The following is a 23867-nucleotide window of genomic DNA, read 5'->3' as shown; positions in this document are numbered from 1 at the left end:
CATTTGCATCTCCTGGGCAAGAGCTGGGGAATCTTTAAATATAGATAAATGCTTGTCTACTCATCCGTCAGCCCCCAGACTCTGAAAAGGCGGGGTCTCCATCCATCTCAATTGCTGCAGTATCCCAGCATCCACATGGGGCCAAGCAAACAGCTGGAGCCCAATGAATGCGTGTTGAATGGATGAATGAGGGCCAGAGGGAACTGGGCCCAGGGCTGGGGCTGCATTGCAAGGCCTGGGATCACAGGGGGACAGGGGTAGGCATCGAATGCGGGGCACGGCTTCTCTGAGGCAGGCTCACCAGTGGACCCAGGGCTGGCCTGGCTCCAGAGCTGGCCAGAGCTGCCGGCTCCTTGGGCAGGAGCTGCGGACATCCTTTCTGGGGGCTGTGCTCAGCAGACGGGGTATGGGCAGGGTGGGGGGCCCCTCAGGCTCCAGGCGCAAGAGAGATTATATATTCATCAAAATCTTAAACAAAAGCCCCACGGCCGCCTGTCAGCCAGGCTCTGGCTTTTATGGTAATCGGCGATGAATTACCCACAATGCCTGGCCAAGCGCAAGTGGTTCTTGGCCCAGATCCTAAACTAATTTTTATATGTTCGTGTGTATATAATTTTGCTCACTCCCTCCTATCCCACTTTCATCATTAGTGGGCGCCTAGGGGGAGGGACAGAGGACTGGGGGCAGAAGGAACCCTGGGTATAAAGCAGAGGTTGCTCACTGGGAACCCCCAGCCCTCAAGCCCACCTGGCACCAGACCCTGGGCTCCAAGTGTGTGGAGGCGGGAGGTGAGTGCCAAGCTGGAGCCAAGAGGAGCCTAGAAACCCCCAAGAACTAAAGCTGGCAGCCCGGGGGTGGAAAACACACAGAGAAGGAGGGAGAGGAGCAAAGTGGGGAGGGTGTGTGAGTCCGTGAGCGCTGTGTCACGTGCTGTGTGGCCTGGGGCAAGTGCCTTAACCTCTCTGGGTTTCAGTCTCCTGGTCTGTAAGCCAGATGTTCCCCCATATCTTGAAATGGAGGCTTCCAGAGAATCTCAGAATTTCTGCCCCAAGAGCCCCAGTGGAACTTGGAGCTGGCGAAGTCTCACATCCAAACCCAAATGTGTAGCCGGCTATGTTCTAAGTGCTTTGTACGTATTAATTTACTCCATTGCCTTCCATTATCACCCCTATTATACAGATGGGGAAACTGAGGCTGAGAAAAAGATGTGCCTTGGGCAGGGGACACTGGTTCCAGATAGTACCCACGGGCTAACTTAGGAACCACCAGCCCAGGAAGTCCCCTCCAACACCCACAGAGAGATCCAGCCCCTTTGCCTTCTGGAAACATGTGGGTGTCCTGTAACAAGGGGTCCCCTTGCTTGTCCCTCCCATCCTTGCAGATGCTCAGGCCAGAGATCTAGGAGTTGTCCTTGATTCCTCTCAAGCCCACCCTGCACCCACTGCTTGTCCAATCCCCTGGCTCTTCCCAAAAAACTCTCTCCAGAATCCACCCACTTTCTCCTCCCTCCTCTGCCTCCATCTGGTCCAGCCCCATCATCGATCACCTGGGCAAGTACAATCGCCCCCACCTTGGTCCCCGGCTCTTGCCTTCATCCTTATGGTCTGTCCTCCCTAAAGTGGCAAAAGGGCACCTGTGAACACCTGAGTCAGGACCTGCCCCTCCCCTGCCCACAGCCCTCCAGGGCTCCCACCTCCCTTGCGGTAAAAGCCCAAGTCTTCCTGTAGCCCACAAGGCCCTGCACAACCTGCCCCCATTCCCTCCCTCCCTTCCCCTCCTCCCCTCTCTCCCTAGCTCACCCTGCTCCAGCCACAAAGGCCTCCTCGCTGTTCCTCCAACACACTAGGCATGACCCTGCCCCAGGGCCTTTGCATAGCTCTTCCTTCTCCCCACCAGGGAACACCTTTCCTCCAGATCTCCATATAATTCACTCTCTCACCTTCTGCTGGTCTTTACTGAAATGCCACCTCCTCAAAGAGGCCTGCCTTAATTCCACAGCTGAAACAGTTCCTCCTTATCACCTACCCCTTGCCCTGGCTTCATTTTTCTTAAAGGAATCCTATAGCTCCTTGATAAATATTTAATCTACTTATTTGTGTATTGTTCTCATTGCTACCCTCACAAGGCCAGGGCTTTTTCCTCCATCTTCTTCACCAATTCCTAGCACCTGGATCAGGACCCAGCATACAATAGGTGCTCAATAAATATCCACTGATGACTCTTTAGACCCCCAGTAAGGTTCTGGGTCCAGAAGAGCCACTATGATTATTTTCTCAACACTCAGAAGCCTTTTGGGGTGGGGGGTCTGAAAGAAAATTTTTGATCTGAAACCACAGGGCAGGGTGAGGGGGCACAGGCTTCTGCAACTGGCCTGGTGGGAGCAGCCAAAGAATAAGAACGTTCCTATCCCACTAAACTGTTAAGGAGAGAAGCCTGCACTCGCTCACTGGTGGCTGGAGTGGAGATTATAGACACTGTAGGGCGACCAGGTGAAATCCAGCAAATGCTAAAATGTGCATTCCATATAGAACCGCTTACTCATGCTTGAAGTCTGTGCGTGAACAAGTACTGTGGCTCATCTCATGGGAAAGTGAAAGAGGCATGATCACAAGGAGGAGGCTGGGCATGCCGATGGCATAGTACACAGCCCAGAAAAGGAAGTGAAGGCTCTGTACACACTGAGTCTGTCTGTGAAAGAGCACAGCACGGAACAGTGGGTGCAGGCTGTGTGGTTAAGAGGAGAGGAGACCAACAGACATACACTTGCTAATGCTAAAACAGTAACAGCAATAGTAAAAACACTTGCCACTATTTTAAGATGATGTATGATGTGCTAGACACATATCTCACCTAAATCTCTCCATTTTACAGAACAGGAGATTGAGCGTCAGAGAGGTTAGGCCACTTGCCCAAGGTAACACAGCCTGGAAGTGGCAGAGGGGGAAACGAGCACAGGTCGCCAGGCCCCAGAGTCTGGCCTAGGATGAGGTGACAAAGCTCACTGGCAGCTGAGCTCAACACTTTGTATACAGTAGGTATCCAATAAGGGTCATGATGATGCCCAAGGGTGAAGTGAGCAGAGGCAGGACCGTGCTCAGGCGGAAATGGTGGGAGTTACTGAGCAGTCGGTCAGATGTTTGCTGGTGTGAAGGGACAAGGGCTCCAGCAATCAATGCAAACATGTTGGAAACCGGGCATCGGGGAGTGAGGCGGCTGGCTCGGAACAGAACAATTGGCTGCCAATCTCATTTCCTCCTGTGACAGGGATGGGCAGGCCTGGCCAAGACCCACAGCTGGCACAAAGCCAGGGCCAGCGGGGACCTCCCCACCTGTCACCCATGATGTGTTCATCAAGAGCCAGGGGAACGTCATAACCATCCAGGGTGGATGGCAGGAGCGGGTGCGAGTGGATGCTGCCTGAATGGAGAGGGAGAGCCTGGCCCAAGGTCACTGTGGCTCCTAGTAAACCTTTCTTCCTCTCTGCCTCAGTTGGACTAACCTCTGTTTAACCTGTGTTTACAGAGAACCACATGGTACGAGGTCCAAGATCACAGGCTTGACGTGAGTCCAGTCACAGGCTCTGCTCCTTGCTTACTCTATGACCTCAAGTAAGTCACTCCCTTTCTATGAACCTCAGCTTCCCCATCTGTAAAATGGAGTCATCACCCTGTGGCTTGAGAAAACCTTCCCAAGACATAGGCTTTAGATTCAGAGCAACCCAAGACCAAAGTGTGGCTTAACCTCCTTCTACCTGAGTGGCCCTGGGCAAGCATTTTAAGCAATCTGGGTCTACTTTTCTTTATCTTTAACAAGGAATTAAAGGCTCCTGGCCTGAGCCCCTGGATTAAGCCATGCCTGAAGCTGTTATATTCTAATATCAGCCTTCTCAGGTACAAGAGCCAGTCAATTCATCTGCTTTTTAAAAAAATTAAGTCAGTTTGATTTGGGTTTCTCCTCCTTTCAATCTGCATGCCCATTGTGCACCTGAGGATGGAGTCTCAGCAGTAGCAGGGCAGGGAGCTGAGGATAACTTTTGAACAGGATCAAACCTCTATGTCTCACGTCTTTAAGAATGCAGATGCTGGAAAGCACACCCAAGTGGTATCATCCAGGCCTGGGACTGAGGGCAGTGCCTAATTACTGAGCACTATCTCATGCCTGTTGATTGACTGCCTATTATGGGCCCATCGGTCTAACAGCTACCAAGATCCATTTAGTGAGCACCTACTGTGTGCTGGCCCCCACGCAAGGCACCAGATTTAACTACTTTACATTGAGGGCTCGCAGTGCCTTTGCATGGGAAGTCTTTGCCCATGCTGTTCCCTCTGCCTGGAACACCGCTCCCTCCTCTCTCTGCCCAGATGACTCCTACTCAACCTCCATATCTTAGATCAGCTGCCACAGCCTCCAGGAAGCTTCCCTGGCCACCCCTCCCATCTTTCACTCTCAGAGCCTTTCATCCTCGCTCCCCTCCTCGTTCCAGTTCCAGAGCTGATGATTTCTGTATTTCCTTGAGTTCAAGTCGCATCATGATTTTACGTGTCAATAAGAAAGAAAACATGTTCCCAGTTAAACTATATACGACTTAACACAGAGAATTATCATTTGATAACTACTGAAAGTGCCTTTTTAGACATCTTTGGACATAGATTTTGATCACCTTTCTCTCCTGATCGTAAACAGAAAGTGTAAGTAAAATATATGATTCAAGCTTTCCTAAAACTTTATGTTCCAAGCTCAGCTCTTCAGAACTGGTTTTTGCCCCAGCGCTGCTGATTTGGGATTTTGCACATGGCCCCCGTTCCTCTGCTGCCAGGCCCTGGGCACCTGGCACTTCCCATGGGTGGCTGCCCCAGGCCTTCCCTCCAGGCCCCTGACACCCACGCTGGGGCACCCACGGCCGGTGCTAACAGTGCACAGAAGGCTCCCTCCCGCCCAGTCTCGCATGGCCCGAGCACTGCAGTTTGTCAGCTGGTGCTCTGGGGCTGCAGTGGTCAAGACGGGAATAAGCAACCTGCCTACAGCTGCTTGGCACACAACGGGGACTCAAAAAGTATTACTGGGATGACAAGCAAATGCCCGAGTCTGATTTCACCAGAAATGGGAGTTGAGAGAGGCTGAGCGAAAGCCGTAAAGTCACACAGCTAAGTAAGAGGTGCGGGCAGATTCAAATCTGGGATCCTTGGCTTTGCCCCGGGCTACCTGTTAACAGCACTTGCCACACATTTTCGTAAAATGGGGCAGGGCAGGGGACCCCAGCTAACATCCCAGCTGGGAGAACTCAAAGTCACACAAGCCTTTAAATGTATGTGATCAATCTATACACAAATTAGGAGGAAGTGGTAGCCTGTAAGTGCTTAGGGAGCAAACTGCACCTGAGTCAGGCCCAGCCATGGGTCAGCCTGCGGGCCACCCTGCCATATGCATCATCTAGCTGTGTGACCCTGGGCAGATGACTCAACCTCTCTGGGCCTTAGTTTCCCCACCAGCCAAGTAGGTGTAAGAGCCCCTGCCTCCCAGAGCTACCGTGAAGCTTAAACCTATAACAAGTCTGCCTTCAAACTCTATCACAGATTCACCTACTTTTCCCCCATCTTCTGTTTTCACCTGCTCTACCCCATCATCCCGTCATCCTCTCCCTGCTCCCTCCACCCCCATAGTCTGTCCTCCCTGCAGCAGCCAGAGGGCTCCCATGAGCACCTGAGTCTGGTACCTACTTCCTCTGCTCGAAGTAAAAGCCTAAGTCCTCCCCGCCCACGAGGTCCTGCACACCTGCCCAACCCCGACCCCTCCCTGCCCTCCCTTCCTCCCTCTGTCCCCATCACTCACTCAACTCCAACTACACGGGCCTCCTCAGTGCTCCTCCAACACCCTAGGCATGGTTCTGCCCCAGGGCCTTTGCACAGGCTGTGCCCACTTCCCCCATGTATCCACTTAGCTCCCTCCCTCACCTCCATCAGGGCTTTACTCAAACTTGGCAACTCCTCAATACAAGGCCTTCCTTGAGACCCCATTTAAAACGGCAGCCCTCATCCCTCCACTCACGTCTTTTTCTCCCTTACTGTTTTCTCTGATCACCACCGAACAGGACACATGTTTGGCTTATGATCTCTCCATGATCAGAACCCGAGTCCCACAAAGCACGCACTTCCTCCCCTGCAGGGTCCCAGCAGCCAGCCCAGCACACAGTAGGCGCCCGGATGACTGAAGGCACAGATGTGGGGGTGGCGGCGGCAGCAGCAGCAGCGGCCACAGCTGAACCGGCTGCCTGGGCTCCAGGGCTAGCGGCGGAAGTGTCCACGCCTCCTCCAGGGGGGCCCTTCCTGTCCCCATTTCTGAGCCATCCCTGGACTCTGCCCTCTGCCCCCTTTCCTGAGCCTCCGGCCAACACCTGCTGACCGAAGGCAGGAAGCAGAGGCGGCTTCCGCGGTGCCTGTGGCCTAGGCTGGGCATGATCCTCCGGGCAGTTTAATCCCTGCCCCAGTGGGCGGGAGGCCCCAGAGGTTGAGCCCAACAAACAGATCGACTCGAGAAGCATCCGTCTCCCTGATCCCGCTCCCAGAAGGAGCCAGCACTGTGGAAATACTTAGTGACTAGTGTTTTATATTATTTACAGCTGCTGTGTCGCCTTCACTCTGAGCCCAGCACTAAGGCTCCACTCTACTAACTCACTGGATCCTTCAGGGTCATCATTGTCCCTGTTTTACAGATGGGGACATTGTGGCTGGGAGGTGAAATCACAACAGATGGGGAACCGAGCTGGGACTCAAACCCAGGCCAGTTGGTCCTCAAGTGTGGTTCTTAACCACTGATCTACATGGTTTCAATTAACAGAAGCATAAAACAGGACAGGGAAATGTCTGTGATGTCTACGGAACATCTGCTGTGTCCTCAGCCCCAGGTGGAGGGGAAAACAGAGGTTGTGCCTCATCTCCCGGCCACCTGCCAACAAACTGGTGGCATGGGCCCATTCTAAGGATGAGGCAGGCTGAGTCCACCTGGGAGGAAGTGATTTCCTGAAGGTTCCCAGAGGTGCCAGTGCTCAGAGCTGGCACCAATTCACCAAATCCTCTCCTGAGATGGGTGACGGAGGCTGTTTCAGAGGGGGCCGAGTGCTGTAATGAGGTCGGCTCACACCTCAAGGACACCCACCACGTGCCAGGCCCTGAGTGGAGAACCCCAGGGTTTCCAGAGGCTCAGAGAACTTCAGCTCTTTGGCGAAGTCCCAAGAGGTCCCCCATTTCACAGACTGGCAAGTCGAGGCTCAGAGGGGTTCCTCCACATGCCCAAGGCCACACAGCCAGTAAGAGGCAGTATGGGGCTGGAGCCGGGGCTTCCTGAGCAGACTTGGAGCTGTGGGCTGCGCGAGCCCGCCTCAGAAGCTCGCAGCTCCGCAAAGCAGAGGCCCCTTGGCGGCCGGGCGGCGACAGAGTATCCACGAGGACACAGAGCATGAGACTCAGATGACAAGTGTCGGGATGGAAACAGCCTTTGTGGGTGGCTGGGATTCTTCAGGCAACAAATGGGAGGGGAAAAACACCTCTAACACCAACTGTATTTTTAAAACTCCAACAGCAACGAGAAGGCTGCCCGTCAGCACGGCGTCACGTCCGTGGGCAGGCAGGAGCCCCAACGCAGGGACGCGGCTATTTTAAAGGGGCTATTTCTGGAGGCCGAGGTGAGAACACGGGGGCGAGAGGAAGGAGCGGGAGCAGCGCCGGGACTGACTCTGCGGCGTGGCCCGAGCTGGCCGGCCGCAGGGGGCGGGCACAGGGGGAGGGAAAGGGAGGACTTAGGAGCCACCTGCGTGGTGCCAATCCGGGCACGGCCACCCGCCAGCTGGAAGACCTCAGGTATCTCAGAGCCTCGCTTCTTGCTCCGTGAGTGATGTGTGTGTGTAAAACAGGCACAGAGCCCTACTGGGCACCGGCGCTGCCGCGGACACAGCAGAGGACACAGGCAAACGGGAGGCAGATGCTAAGTCAGACGCAGACGATGTGGGGATGGTGACAAGCACTTCCAGAAAAAGCAAAGTGGGAACGGGGAAGATGGGGAGCCAGGGGGAGAGGCACATTTTGCAAACTATAATTTTTACAAATGATTTTGCAAATAATAACTTTGCAAATCTTAATACGGAGTTCAGGGGAAGCTTCACCTAAAACTGAGCAGAAACTGAGGAGCAGAGTTAAAAAACCACATCCTGAGGCTCACCTACTGCTATGAGGATCAAGTGGGGCTGCAGATACCAAAACACTCACAAGAGAGGCATAAGTTCTCTCTTCACATAAAGAAGCTCCCAGGTTGGCCTTTCAGGGCCATTTTGCCCAGCCTATAATCATCAGGTTCCAGGCTCTTCCATCTCTTTGATCCCCTATTCTTATCCATATCTACTCCATGGTCCAAAATAGCTGCCTGGGTGCCTACCATCACTTCCATATTCCAGGCAGAAGGAATCACAAGCTACCTCCCTTTGAAGACTTTTCCTGGAAGTTCTGTTCATTTATCCCACTGGTCAGAATCGACTCATGCAGCACAGACACCTGTAAGGTACAGGGGCAATGTTTTGTTTTGTTTTTTCACCAGGTGGCTACATGCCCAGATAAGTCAAAAGGTTCAAACTGCTATGGAAGAGAACAAAGTATGGGGACATCTCACCACAAACGTGTGGCCCAATGGGGTCAGGTCTTAGTTTCAAGGCAGTACATCTGAGAGACTTTGGCCTGGATAGAGAAGATGTCTTGGACGTCGTCAGGGCCAGCCCCCTGCCTCCACACTAGGATGGTTTTCACTCACCCCAGGCTCCACCTCCCCCAAAGCCCCCAAGGTCAGAAACAGTGGCAGCAGCCCAAGTTTAGGCTCTGTGCATCAGGGTGGCTCCCCCTGGGAGGCAGGACCCCATCCACAGGCTGCACTCGCTAAGCACCCGGGCATCCCCCATCCCTCCCTGTGCCTGCCTGGTGAGGAGATGCCCAGCCAATTCATCTCCTTCTCCTCAGTAAACAACTGTCAGGGAAAATAAATAGTTTTTAATAGGCTCATTAATTGAATTCAGGGAGAAACAACCTTCTCCCCAGGCTGTTGAGAAGGAATATTCAGACAGACACGAGAAAGTCCAACCACCCAAGTCTGAAGGTAGCGACCCCCAACAGCTGCAGCCGCGTTCAGTACCACCGACTGGACAGTAAGGGGGCCATCGCCTTCCCGGCCTTATCCAGCCTCCAGAGGTGGGAAGTCTCCGGCGGGTGCTGACTTGGCTTTAACGCCTCAGTAGCCCTTGGCCTCTGCTCTAAGCCTGTGGCGGCAGCAGGATGATTTAATGTCATTCTTTCTTCTTTTTTTTTTTGCTCTCATCACATTTATTTTAAAGGTTCTGTCTACTTATGTCAAGGACATACAGGTTCTCCATTCATGAGAGTAAGACAAAATGTTCTCCTTTAAGTTTAAAAAGAGAACGGGTTTCAAGAAAACTGTCAAGTTCTTAGGAGGACCAGGGAGGTGGGGCAGAAGGCATGTGTCACAGTGACTGAAACTGGGGTGGCGTCGGGCAGAGCACTGGACAAGGAGTCCAGAAGCCTCCATGCAGCCCGCAGGGTGAACTCGGCACAGAATTAGAAAGTCAGAACTGACCCTCCCCATGCCTGCTGAGGGCTCTGGCCACTCAGGTGTGACTCAGTTTCCTGGGGTGGTCCTGGGGCTGGCCTCCCACCACATGCAGCACATGTATGGTCTGTGGTTTTGTCTGCCTGGGGCTGGCCCTGGCTCCTACCAGCCTACTCTTGGCACCGTAATGGGAGGCTCAAGGCAAGACTCAACACCTCTGGGAAAAGCCAGGCTTGGGCCCAACTGCTCCCAGGACCCCCAAACCCTTTGTCCTCCAAAGCTCAGTATGCAGGTCCCCCGATGTGCCCCCTGAAGGCATTAATCATCACACTGGATTGTACGATATTCAGCCAGTGATGTCTTTGCCAGGCCAGCACTTTACAAGCATGCTCGGTACAGATTCTTCCAATTATTCAAGAGACAGCCTTGCTCCCATTCTATAGACGAGGAGACTGAGGCCCAGGCAGGTGACTCCACTGGCCCAGGGTCACCCTGAACACGAGGCCAAGGCTAGAATGCGGGTTCTTCACATGCCAAATGTGACCCCCAAAATAAAGCCTGGGCCATTCCTGGGGGCTCCTCAGTGACTTATCTACCTATCTTGCTGGGTGCACAGGGGTCAAGTGAACATCAGGGCTAGCTGAGTCTTAAAATCCCCTGGCCCAGCTTTGGGGGTCCCCTGCTCCTTTGGGTTTCTCACCTTCTCTCCAGGAGACAGGAAACCTCATGGACTGTTTCAGGGTTCCCTGACCCCCTGACGCCCATCCTCAGGGCCCCTGGCTCTCAACAGCCATTCATCATGGCTTCTGCGCCAGATATCTCAGACATGCAGAGACTCAGAGAGGGCTAGTAAGTGACTGAAAACACACAGCACCTCCCAGGCAGAGGGAGCTGAGCCAGGGCGTTCGAACTGTTGATGTGGGGTTTTCTGGGCTACCACCTGCCTAATCTGGACCATTAGACACGCTGGTTCTAGCACGGGAGGGCGGCGGCTCTCAAAAGCTGGGCAGGCTGGTCTGGGGAGAGGGAGCCAGGTGAAGCTCCTGTCCTGAGAAGGGGGTCAGACAGACAAAAACAGCAAATGAGCAAGTGAAATAAAGAGTGCCAGGAAACACTGGCTGGGCAGGGTTGGTCAGGCCAGAAACGGAGCTCCCGGCAGAGGAAACAGCAAAGACAGGGCCCCAGAGAGGGGAGCAGAAGGCAGGTCCATGTAGCTGGTGCAGAACGCATGATGGGGGAGTGGGGAGAAGCCAGCAGGGGCTTGACTTACAAGGGGGAGTCTGGGTGTGCCATTCAGAGAAGCCAAGCGCTTCCCTAAAGCCACACAGCTCATAAGAGGCAAAGACAGATCCTGAACTCAGACCAGCCAACCACAATGTCCCTCCCTCGGCTCCCCAAGGTTACCTAATTGCTACAGGATCCAGCTGTGCAAACTGAAACCACAGAGCTCCTTATGCGAAAATGGTCAAGAATTTTCAGAAAGCAGCCACAGATCATCACAGCAAGCGCAGACCCTCCGAATCTCCACAAGGCCAGAAACGCCACCTCGGGTCACCTGTGGGTGCATGGGCAGCGCTGGGGAGAGGCTCCACTGTGCCACCTCTCAGCAGCCACCTCTCAGGGCTGTAAGGAGAAAATTCGAGTGAAGCCAGAGCGCAGGGCCAGACACACAGTGCAGGCTTCATGATAGGAGATTTAATGCCTATTTGGGTTACTTCCCTTCCTTTTCAGTTCTTTGGGAAATTCTGGGTGTGGGCCTCCCTCCTCATCTCCCCTAATGGTTCATAAAGATGGAGGGACAGTGGGGAGGACAGTCATTTAATCCCTGCTTGTGCACCCCGGGTGCCCAGCCTCGTATCAATCCAACAGTATTTAACTCCCAATGACACAGCAAGCAAGATGTGTGCCCATTTCACAGATGAGAAAAATGAGTCTGGCAGGGAGGGAATAAGGGGCCGCCTCACACAGCTAGGGAGGGCCTATATCAGTATTCGAACTTAGTGCTCCTGCCTCCAAAGGCCAGTGGGAAAAGGGGAAAAGACCTGGACACGGCAGCCCCTCCACATCCCAGATCCCTCATTGTTGCCGCAAACCCCAGTCGTTCACACTTCCAGAACCCATACGTCAGGGGCAATTACCCACTTCTGACAATCAATTGGGCAGTGGGGCCAGGACAGGTGTGCAGCAGGAATTCATCAGTGATCTCAGTCCAGTGAGATGCTGCAGAGCCTAGGAGGTGGACGGATGTTCATGGACAAGCCAACGGCCTGACCTGCCTGATTTCTCCTGTTGCCTGGGGTCTGGAGCACGAATGAGGTTTTCAAAAGTGCCCGATTGTTCTCTGGGAGGGTGTGTAGGGGCTGTCTCAAGTGCTGTGAGGTGTGAAGCAGCATCCTTGGCCCCACCTGCTCGATGCCAGGAGCCCCACCAACCATGATGACCACAGATGTCCCCAGACATCATCCCATGTCCCCTGGGAAGCAAAGTTGTCCCTGGTTGAAAAACACTGCAGTAAACTCTACAGATAATGCAGGTGACCCAGCGCCTCAGCCCCGAGAGCAAACAGGTACATTCAGGAAAAGACAAGAGGCGAGGAACGGGTCCTGCAGACAGAAGATAATTCCCAGCCCTGCCCCTCGGGACGAGCCAGCTTCCTTCTGCACAGCATTTAATTTAAGTCAAGTTTATCATTATGACCAATATTAATATAATCAGGGCCAACGTTTATCAAGCGCGGACGCTGGCCCGGGCCCTGTTCTCAGCCCTCCTGTGAGTTAAGGCACTGCTGCCTTGAAATAACCCCTCAAGGCAGCTTACTTCTTAAACCCATTTAGCATCCCAGGAAACTGAGGCTTGGTGATGGCAAATGGGGTGTTGAAGTCCTGCAACCGGCAAATGGAGGTGTTTTAAGGAAAAGAATGATCTAAGAAGGTAAAATGGGGCAATTTCACAGAAAAAAAACTAGATGTCTGGGTTTTCTTGGAAAAACTGGCAGATCTGGCTATGGAGCCACTCAGGGCTGCCCAGGAGGCTGTTTCAATGGGTATGTCCCAAGCTCCTTGGTCTCCATTGAACCCAAGCTCTCAGGGGCCTTCGGCAAACTAGCTGCATGTGTTGAAAATGCAATTTGAACTCCTCAGGACCCCACGTGGTCACCCACATCTTGCTTCTGCTCCCCTCACCTCCTACAACACAGCTGCAGGTGCCCCCCTCCCAGCTTTGCACTTGTTCCTAAAAGCCGTTCTATTCAGAAAGACTCCCCCCAGATCCTCACCCCCCTGACCAAGTAGTAGCCCGGTGCCCTGCTGGGGGCCACCGGATTTCCAGTCTCAGCAGAACCCCACTGCAGCCCAGATTTTTGTTGCTTATTTATGTACTCACTGTCTCCACCAATAGACTGCAGGGGCCAAGGGATGCAGGACTGAGTCTGCCTTGTTTTTGCTGTATCCCCAAAATTCCATGTTCATTTGCTTTTATTTAAAAAAAAAAAAGAAAGAAAGAAAGGCAAAGAATGTACATAGCGCTTTCTGTTTACCCGGCATATATTCGTTTACATATCCTTCACGATACCCCTATCATGAGTGAAGCAATGCCAAAGCCCCCATTTTGCAGATGAGGAAACTGAGGCGTGCAGCAGCTATGTAACTAGTCCAAGGCTTTGCAGTCGGTCTATGTAAATAGTCTGATGCCCCACAGTTGGCGAGCAGCAGGGCTGGAATTCGAACCCAGAGCCTGGCTCTCCAGTTCTCTGGCAGCTGGTATTCAAGAAATACTGACTGAATGAGTGAATTGGTAAGTGAATGAATGAACACTCACATACCAAGCTTATAAAGTGATCGCTTTCCTGGGCGCCTCTCAGCAGGGCTGGAGTCGAAGCTGAGACCGAACAGCCCTGAACAGATACTGCCCTCCCCACAGGCACTCACTCAGATCTACCGTGGACTCTGGAAGTCAGGGGCCACTGCCTGGGGTCTCGGGGATGTCGGAGCCTCCCGAGGCAGCCACCTGCCCTCCCTGCCTGCCTCGTCTGGCCTCCCGTGGCTCAGATCCTGCCAGGCGTCTGGCCTGGTCCTGCCGCAGAAGTGGGGCGGCCTTGATTAGGCAGCCAGTGACGGGGAACGCCCCAGTTCGCAGTGGCTGAGTCATCCTGACATGTCTCCCAGGCTGGACCCCGTGAGGGGCTGAGGGCTGGGGGAGGGGGCTGCTGGGGAGCCCGCGCTGGCCAGGTCCGGCTACGCATCAGCACGTTACATGTATTAACTCATTTATCCACCCAACAACTTGAGGTAGACAGCACTACTCTTCTATTGTACAGATGTGAACATGGAAGCACAGAGAGGTTGAGCAACTCGCCCAGGTCACACAGCCAGTGAGTGGCAGAGCCGGGATTTAAACCCAAGCAACCTCAGGACAGTGTCCATGTTCTCACCCATACAGGAAGGCAGCTGGGAGCCCTAGAGTCTCCATAGTGACTCTCAGGTGCCACCAGCAGGTGAATAGTCATCAAAGCTACTTCTTTGATAATTGGGCAGAGCCCCTCTCTTGCCCAGGGGTTAAAACTTCAGGTTCTGGCAGCTGTTGGTCCTGGGTAAGATTTTTGGTTCTGTCACTTGTGGGCTGTGTGACCTCAGGCCAGTGAAGACCTCTCTCTGTGCCTCAGTTTCCCTGTCTGCAAAATGGGGCTCTGAGTATGGGAACAATGCTAACGGGGGGGATGAGGGTTAAAGGTGATAAGGATGCTCTGAAGGTGCTTATTCATCACAGGGCCTGGCATGGGCACCAACTCCAAATAAGTCGGAGCCATTATTATCCCCCGACATCCCCTCATTTGCTGATCACGGGGTTAATTATAAACAGCATTAAATTATACACACACAGACGTGTCGACCTCCTTTCCCCAGAACCCCCGAATTTCCACCAACACTCAATTACCCACATGACAACGTGACAATAGAGCATCTTCCCAGCCCCTCCCCACGAGCCCGTCTCCATCCGAAGGTCCCAGGCCTCTGCGGCTGTGGCCGCTACATGCCTCTTGGGGCCCAGCGTCGTAGGACGGATGTAGCCAGTGACACGCATCCAAGAGCCAAAGGGGCTTTACCTGCAGCATCTCATGCCCTGGCTCATCATGAAGCAGGCTGTGATTGCTCTATCTTAGAGATGAAGGAACACAGAGAGGTTAACCAACCAGCCCAAGTGTGCACAGCTCCGGCAGGGTGGGTGCTGGAAGTCAGGACCCCCAGAGCCAGAGGCATAACCTCATTTTGCAAGCGAGGAGGCTCCCACACAGGGAGGGGAAGGGGCAGAGGCAACGCCACACAGAGAAGAGACAGGAAGGAGAGAGCCAGGAAAAAAAATTCACAGTCTTCCTCGTAGGAGGGCAGGAGATTCCTGGCCTTCCGACAGAGGACTAGCATAACAGTAGAGATTTCAAAAAGCAAATCAAAAAGCTCAAAGGCCGCAGGGACCACCCAGGGCGTTCTGCACAAAATCTGCCCCTTCAAAAAAGGATATTTACGGGAGTGGGGTCACTGTGACCCAGAAACGCAGGCTCCAAGCCCCGGACCAGGGTAGAATCTGTGGGAATGAGAAGAGAATGGGGATCCCAGAGAAAAACCTGGGTGTGTTTCGGCCTCCGCGGGCTCGGAGGGCGCCTGGGTCCCAGGAACAGCAGAGGGATTCCACGGCCAGCCCAGAATAGCACCAACCCCCAGGTCCAGCCTGGCCAGACCCGGGGGAGGGGCGGGGGGCGTACCGGCAGCTCCACAGAGGAGAGGAGAAAGAAGAGAGACGAATAAAGCAACACGAAAGAAAGTCGAGGCCTGTCCGTGAGTCACTCCCACCCGCTTGTTAATTTTCGCCTTTGCAGAAGTGTAAGCCAATTGATTTTTCATGTTCCCCACGCACAAACCCCCACCCCCCGCCCCGCAACGCTTCTGAAATATCAGCCAAAGACAAGACAGAAATGGTACGTCGGGTTTCTTTCTTCTTCTTCTTTTTTTTTTTTGAGTGTCTTTTCTTTCCTTAAAGAAAAAAGAGAGAATGGGGGAAAAACACACTATACTCGTAAACTGTGAGCTTCTAGAAAGCCAGAGGGGGTGACTAACTGGGCTGCAGGGTTAGGAGACCCAGAGGTCACCAATTCCTGTGCATCTCAAGCTAAGATCTGCCTCTGTCCGGGCTGTCCGTCCTCTTGGTGACAGGGTAACACACACTTGAAATTCACCCACTCCCAGCACCCCATCTCCTCCAGCTACAAGAAAGGAGCTTTCTGGTTCCAGACTGGTCAGGTGCGGATAAGACAAAAATTTTAAAGCCATCTGAAAAGCCCTCCTGTCTTCTCCTCAGCGCAGTCATGTGACTTTGTCCAGGGACCCACACGGGGTTTGGTCGGTTTGGCACCTGAATGCTGTACAAGGCACAGCAGTTATGCCTGATTCGTGTCCCCTCCAGTCCCCACGGGACAGGCTGCACCACTCTGCCTGGCAGGCAGCTGGGGTCTCTCCAAATACCACCCCGGGGGCATCTCTGGCAGTGGGGAAGGACAGAGCAAGGGCAATGTGCACCAGCTTCGCCAAGAGGGGCACCTCCTCCTTGCAAATTCTGGGAATCAGAATGCCCACCCACGAGGGTGTGCTAGGAGGCTGTCCCAGTTGGAGAGGAAAGCCGGGTGGTGTCTCAGAGTCCTTGCCTAAGCCCCCTGCCTCCCTCCAGAAGCACAGCCTGCCCCCCCACCCCCCCAGAAAGGGAGCCACGGCCGCCACGTGCTGGCCAAGCCCACTGCACTTCCCAAGAATCTTCCGCTGGCTCCGGATACTCTACAAATGGAACCTAATGCAGTCAGGGTGGGGCGGGGGAGGGGGAACTGCTTTCAGCTGAAAACATTAAGCTTTGTCAATTATCCCCCAAACCCGCTGGGTTTATAAATACTCATCTTTATTTTTAGGGTTTTCCTCCCCATCCCGAATTCTCTCAATGCCCCCCCAACTCCCCCCACGCACAGCGGCTGTACTAAAGTCACAGGAAGCAGGTGAACTTGGGGCCGCAGGGCACCGCGCCTTGGAGCAACATTGTCCCTGCCCATCCCTCCCCGGCCACCTCGCTGACCATCACTTGGGCTGGAGTGATCAGCAAAGCCACAGGTCTCCCCGCACCGGGCTCCTGGAAGCGGCAGCTGAACGTGCGCTGTGCTCCAACGCCGGTGACATGCAGCTCAGTGCCGACCCAGAAGGCCGGAGGGGAAACAGAGTCATCCCCAGAAAGCCGTTTGCTGAGGGGAGGTGGGTCTGCCTCCTGGACCAGTCCCGGGTCTAAGGAATGCCAGGCAGAGCGCCACACTCTGCAGCCGGATGAAGCAGAAAATGGGAGGATAGTGACGGCTCCAGAATTGCACATCCCCCCTCAGATGCCACTCTAACCCTAACCCCTAAACCCCTGTCATCCAGGGAGCTTCTCCCCTTCCACCTGCTCCTGACACCTTAGCCCAGAGTCACAGCCTGTGTTGAGAGATAAATGCCTCGTGTCTCCGAGTGGGGCTCATGGACACGCGAGGATACCCAGATCCCCTGGGAAGCAGGGGAAAAAGAAAGGCGCCTGGAATGCTCCAAGGGGATAGAAACAGAAGCATGGTCAGTGGGCGATGATTCCTGTGTGGGCAGCAGGCAGACCACTGGCTTGCAGTGCCCCTCTCTCTGTGCCCACCACACACCAGCTCAGGGGCTGGCAAGGGACCCTGAAGGAGGAGAGCTCCCCCAGGGAGCCCAGTGGCACTCTACAATGCCACACCCTGGCCACACCAGAGTGACCTGTTCCCCCATCTCCTGCAGAGGGTGGGAATGGGCCAGGCATGGCCTCTCCTCTCAGGATGGCCACTGACATGACAGCACCAGCCCCTGTCACCCCCCGGGGGCCGATGTCATCGGCTGGGTGGCAGGAATAGAAAAGCACATGAGCTCACCAGGCAGGCCGGGTCTCCCGCGACGTTTTGTTTGCCTGAGCCCAATTATACCAACTCTCAGGGCAATCGAGTATGGCGGGTGGCTGCCCCCAGGGGGCTGGGGGGGCCCGGGCCCCACGAAGAAGTGCACAGTCACGGTGAAGGTGCCCCCCGGGCCTGGGCAGAGGGCAAGACAAAGCTTTCCAAAGGGGGAGACTGAAGACTCGAAAGAAGGCATCAAGAGATACCCTTCAGAGGGCATAGTGGGGAGGCAGGGAGGGGATCCAGCTAGAGACCCAGGCCCAAGTTGGTGGGCTCTAGGATTTGGGGGCAGGAAGCAGCCACCCCCGGCCCCAGCTGCTTGCTTTCCGCAGCCAAAGTATCAGCTGGCAGAGGAAGACTAGAGAGCTGAGGGACAGAAGGCAGGCGAGATTGGCAGGGGGAGGGGGGCACAAAGGAAGGGGACCCTGGGAGGGGGAGGGGAGCTATGCAAATGGCAGAATCGACCGAATCCCTCTGCCATTAATAAAAGCTCCAGCAGCAGCTGGTATCACAGGAGTAGAGGCGCAAGCTGGCTCTCTCTTCTCACCGGTGGAAGGCGGCTCAGAGGGGGAAGCAGGGTGCCCCAAACAAAAGGGACCCACGTCCCCTGTACCCTAGGAACTACAACAAGGGGGAACATTGAAGCAAGGCCAGAATTCCAGCAGCCAAAGTCCCGAGGGAGGCCTCTGGGGGCTGGGAGCGGGGATCCCTGTCCTCGGGACCCACGGGGGATCCTCTGGCTTTGTCCCCGCTTCTTAGAGTCTTAACGCCAGGCCTGGATACCTCAGACAACCCCCCTTCACCAGCTGTTGGCCAGGCTGCTTTTTCAGGGGTTTGACCAGAGGTAGAAGGACCCCACGCTCAGAATGAGGACTCCTGCCGGGATGGAGACGGGAAGAGGACGGGGGAATCCCAGCTGAGCCCGAGAGGGGGAGGGAGGCACCCCCCCAGATAGATGTACTGGGGAGGTTTGTTAATTTGGGGGATGAGGACCCAAGGGGAGCTAAATTTGAGGAAGGGTTGCAGAGAAAGGGACCCTCTCAAAAACCGCATATTCACGGGGCTACTAGAGGAGAATCTGAAACCGGGGGAAGGGGTCACTAAGGAGGAGGTTCCAGATTTGGGGGGTGTGGCTGAAAAAGACTCCAGTTTGGAGGAGGATGACTCTCTGATTTGAGAATTTTGGAAAGCAGCTGAAGGGGAGTTCTCCAATTTAGTGAGGTTTCATGAAGGGAAGTGTCCAGGACTTGGGAGAGGGTGCTAAAGAGGGATCATAAATTTGGGAGCGATTTCTATAAGGAGCAGTGAACTTGGCCGCAGCGTGGCCGAAACCCTCGCGCCGAGTACGGGTGCTCTAACTCGGGGGATGGGGCGAGGGGGGACTCCCGTCCGGGCAGGTCCCCCCACCGCGCCCCGCGCCCCTTTCAACCTGGTTCTGACAGCTCCGCCCCTGGGATGACGTCACCATCCCTCCCCCCAGCCCCCGAGGGGGCTCCCGGGGCGTGCAGAACCCGCGGGACTGGCAGCTCCAGGGGCGGCTTCCCCTCTCCCGGGATCCCCACGGGGCCCCCAGCGCGGAGGGGAGGTCGGGCGCCGGGCGCGCGCGTCCGTCGGTCTGCCAGAGTCCCTGGGGTTGGGGGCTGAGCCTTGCCCCACCTGGGGGGCTGGGAGGGGGCGCTGGGGCCGCAGAAGGGTGGGGCAAGGCCAAGGTAGCGGAGGGGCGCCCCTTCAAAGGATACACGAGGCCGGGAGGGCGCTAGGAGGAGACCGTGTTGAGCAGGGGGTCTCCAGGGGGAGGGGGACTGGAGAGCCAAGGCGGCGGGCACAGCAGCCGCCCTGGGCTCACCGGCCAGTCCGTCCCCCTCGTTCCCACCTGAAGCCACCTGTCCCGGACTGGTCTCCACTCCGGGGCGCCCGCGCGCCCCTCACCCCCAGCACAGCGCCCTCTGCCACCAAGACCCGCCCGGGGAGCCTGGCCGGGCGCCGCCGGGACCAACACCCGCTCCGCACACACACGCGTCCCCCATCCGCGCCTTTGCCCCGCCCGCAGCCCGGGGTGGTGCAGCCGGCGGCCCTGGGCAGCTTCCAACGCCGCGCTCCGGGCGAGTCCGGCCCAGCCCCCTCTCCTGCCACGGCGAAGCCCCCAGCCCCGCCCGCCAAGCCCTCCCCGCGGCCCCTGCCCGCCTCGGCCCAGGCTCTCGGGGACGTTGTTTGGACGCAGCTTGCCGGGAGCCGCGGCTGGGCGTGCAGCCGGCTGCAGCAGAGCATCCTCCGAGCACAATGGCCGTGCAGGCTTCCCCGGCACAAAGCCGGCGCGCTGCCCACTCCGCTGCCTCCGAGACCCCCACTGGAGCACCTGCATTTTTAAAAATCGGAGTCACGATTTTTTCCCTCTCTTTACCTGGAGGCTGGCTGGGCTGGGCTCCCCCGGCTCTGGCCCGCTTCACATCCTGGCTGTTGCATGGGATCCGAGCGGAGCCCGAGCGCCAGCGGCTCGCGGCGTGCGCGCGCCGGCCGGGCTGCCGGGCGGGCGGCGCGAGGACACTCACTGCGGCTCGCGCTCCCCTCGCGCCGGCTCGCGCGCCCCCCCAGCCGGTGACGTCATCCCTTCCGCCGGCGCCGCCGCCGCCGGCCGGGGGGCGGGGCCAGGACGGGGCCGGCCCGCGCGCGTCACTGCGCAGCCGCGCAACTGCCACGCCCTCCGGCCAATGAGGCGGCACGGCGAGGTCACGTGGCCCGGGGGCGTTTAAAGGGCTGAGGGAGCACGTGGGGCGTGGGGCTTCGCGGGACACGTGGGTGGCGGCGTCAGCACACTGGATCTCTCTGGTCAGGGGTCTGCCCCCTAGCCCCAGGGCGCTTGACACAAAGGCCACGAACTGCTCTAAACTCTGCCGTGGCTCCCCAGTGCGTTTCAGATAAAATCCAGCGTCCTCTGTGAGGCCCGCCTCTCTAAGTTCGCACCCATCACTCTGTCTTCAGGTGTCCATACCCGAGCCAAGCCAGCGTATTACAGTTCTTCCAACCTGCTCACTCCTGACTCAGGACCCTTGCCCCTGCTGTTCCTTCACCTGGAATAGTCTTCCCCCAAGATCTTTCCCGTCTCTGCTCAACTGGCAGCTCCTGGGAGAAGCCCTCTTTGACAATGGCCGCCAGCCATCTCACGTTTCATCCTCTATCCCATCATCCTGATTTTATTCTGGTAATGCTAGAGTGTGACTCCGTGAAGCCTGGAGATCCCTGTGTATGGTTGCATGGATGAGGGAACATTTCCTGCAGAGTAAGCACCTTACAAACTTCTCACCTAATTACTATCCCCTGCTGCCCTTGAGTTGCAACAAACCACAGTAGGAACCCCAGTTCAGACACTGTCTTGCTGTGTGGGGCCTGTCTCAGCTTTCCCACTTGCAAAATGGGTTTGCCTCTCTGGGTCTCAGTTTCCCATCTGTGAAATGGGGCAAGGTGGCCCCTGCTCACAAAAGAGTGTAAGGATGAGGTGTGATACTCTGCCTGCCTGGCCTGTAGTTGGTGCCTGAAAATGGGCTAATGAGAAAAAAAGAAAGAAAAAGAAAAGGGAGGATTACCACGGAAGGTGGAAGAGATCAAAGACACCAAACAAGATTGTACATCAAATGGTTGTTTTCTGAACTGGTTCGAAGCATTTTATTTCTTCAAGGTAGACATTTGGAGAGAGCCTCATGCCTACAAAAGGACTCAAGTTTTGAATTTGGGGATTTTTTCCTCTAAAATCGTTGATTCATTCATTCCTGGCCAAAGATACAGATATAAACAAAAGGCATTAACCCTGGGAACAAAATGAGAAGGCGGAAGTCATAAATAGGAAAAGAGAGAGGAGAGAATGAATAATTAAACAAGGAACCTAAATTAAGCTCGGAGTTTCCCAGCGGCCAGTGCAGCAGCCAGGTTTGCAGAACCTATTTTGTCCTTCCTGGCTGTGTGACCCTGACCCAGCCATTGACAATGTGACCTTGGTTTTCTCATCCAAGCAATGGGGATGCAACCTCATCTTGAAGGATCAAATGGGATGGTCTGTGCACAAATGCTGAGCTGATCTGAGGTACACAATAGGTGCTCAAACCTTACATGCTTGATGGAGGCAGAGTGAAATGAGATTGCTAGCTCTGGAGGGGATGGACATGGCATGAGCCACACTCAGCCCTGCTGCCTGTTAGGAGCAAGACTTTGAACAAGTCTCTCTGAGCCTCAATGTTATCATCTGCAAAAAAGTTACAACCATATCTACTTCTGAGAGTTCTTGTGAGTGGCAAAGGAAAACAAATGTAAAATATGGTTCAGACTATGCTCAGGAAACCCATCCATTCAGGCCATCAATCTGTATGCCAGGCTGTTTTAAAGGCTGGGGCGCAGAAGTAAACAAAACAGGCTAAAAAATTCCCACCCTCCAAGAGTTAAGAGTCCAGTGGAGGAAACAGACAATATCTCACTTGGGGTAAAAACCCAAGTCCGCTTGCAGTGCACAAGGTCCTACACTGCCTGCCCCCATTACCTCCCTGCCTCACCTCCTCCATCCCCCTTGCTCACTCCACTCCACCCATAGTAGCCTCTTCATTGTTCCTTGCAAACATCAGGCACAGTCCAGCCTCAGGGCCTTCGCGCTGGCTATTCCTTCTGCCTAGGATGCTGTTCCTCCTGCTCTTACCCAAAGCCAGCTCCTCCTCATCCCTCAAGTCTCTGAGAGACCCTCCCTGACCATTCTGCCAAAATTTATCTTCATCTCAGTACTGGATTATTTATTACAATTTGGAGTGATTTATATTTTGGGCAGTTTGCTTATTTTCTATCTCCCCTCTTTATCTGTGCCTCAGTTTGCCCATCTGCCAATGGGGGATGATAATAGTCTCTATCTCCTAGAGTTGTTGGGAGATGAAATGAATTATCTCCTCTAGATGTAAGAAAGGATGGCTTGATAAATGTGACCGCTGTCAGTGGGAAAACCGGGATGGCTGGCCAGGTGATCGTAAAAATCAATGCAAGGAGAACAGAACATTCTAGTCTGATATTGTTGCAGCCTCTGGCCAGCTCCAGAGGGATGACAAGTGTCAGAAAGGCATTAAGTTTCCAGTAATACCAAACCAAGACTTCCTGCAAGCCAAAGGTTGAAGAGATAAGAGAAGGAAATGTTCTCCCTGGGGGCATGGCTTAAGCCTCAAAGTTCCACACTGTGGAAAATCCTAGAATTGGGAGATGGGGCGTGGTAGGCTCTGGGTCTCTTTTGTGTCTGCCAACCATGGGACTGGCAAGCTGTCAATGTGTCTCATTGTTTGTTGGGTGAAAAGTTCAGTCAGTGAACATCTCTACCTTTTGCAGGAGAGAGGTGGGCTCTCTCCACCCTTCCACCCTCCTCCTCTTCCCTGCCAGCACAACCTCCGCCCCAGCATCTCCCAGAACCTGGTAATTAGCTTCATTGTGTTTTTGTTGAGACAACTCCAGAGGAACCATCAACTGCCCATCACGGTATATACACAGGACTCCTCATGCCAAGTTCAGGAATGTCTGCCCAGAACCCAGCCTTCAATTCTTGCAAGCCTGGTCCAAAACATCTCCCCTACGACTTTGTCCTACGTCAGAGATTCCACTATCTTTGTACATTCCTTCAAATTAAACATCCCCCCCCACCTCTGTCTCCAAGATCACATCAGATGCCAAAGAGAAAAAAGACAGATGGAAACACCCCTTTTGCTGACTGCCTGCTCTTAACTGGGTTCAATGTGGGGCTCCTTTGGTGGTGGTGGGGGTTCCCTGATTTAGTTTATTAGGTAAATTTTGGGACTCTGGAGTCAGAGAGACATGGTTTCAGATCTTGCCTGTGGCACTTAACGAGATTCAACATCCCTTCACGATAAAACACTCAACAAACTTGACATAGATCTGATAAGGCGCATCTATAGCTAACATCATACTTAATGGTGAAAGACTGGATGTTGTCCCCCTAAGATCAAGAATAAGACAAGGATATCTGCTCTTACCAGTCCTATTCAACATTGTGCTGGAGGTTATTGCCAGGTAATTAAACAAGAAGATAAAATAAAAGTCATCCAGACTGGAAATGAAGAAGTAAATCTCTATTTGCATGACATCATTTTGCAGATAGAAAATCCTAAGGAATCCACTATAAAACATTAAAACTAGTAAACAAGTTCAGCAAGGCTGCAGGATGCAAGATCAATCCACAAAAATCCATTGTATTTCCTAAGCAGAGGCAATAAACAAACACAATGAAATTAGGAAACCAATTCCATTTGCAATTGAT

At 54.5% G+C, this 23867-nt stretch overlaps 1 protein-coding gene across 4 annotated transcripts in view; it reads right to left on the bottom strand.

The window, feature by feature from the left end:
• The window catches only part of PTPRS (protein tyrosine phosphatase receptor type S), a 96149-nt gene extending 75978 nt beyond the window's left edge, over nt 1-20171 (bottom strand). For all 4 annotated transcript variants that reach the window (XM_072947891.1, XM_072947895.1, XM_072947897.1 and 1 more), the window contains exon 1: nt 19980-20171. The gene's annotated coding sequence lies outside the window, so the exon portion shown is untranslated. The remainder of the gene's footprint in view (nt 1-19979) is intronic.
• Nucleotides 20172-23867: the final 3696 nt, after the last annotated feature.

The sequence above is a fragment of the Vicugna pacos genome, chromosome 22 (assembly GCF_048564905.1).
Source record: "Vicugna pacos chromosome 22, VicPac4, whole genome shotgun sequence".
Classification (NCBI taxonomy): domain Eukaryota; kingdom Metazoa; phylum Chordata; class Mammalia; order Artiodactyla; family Camelidae; genus Vicugna; species Vicugna pacos.
Note: the sequence above shows the minus strand (reverse complement) of the source record. Positions and strands in the feature narration are given on the sequence as shown.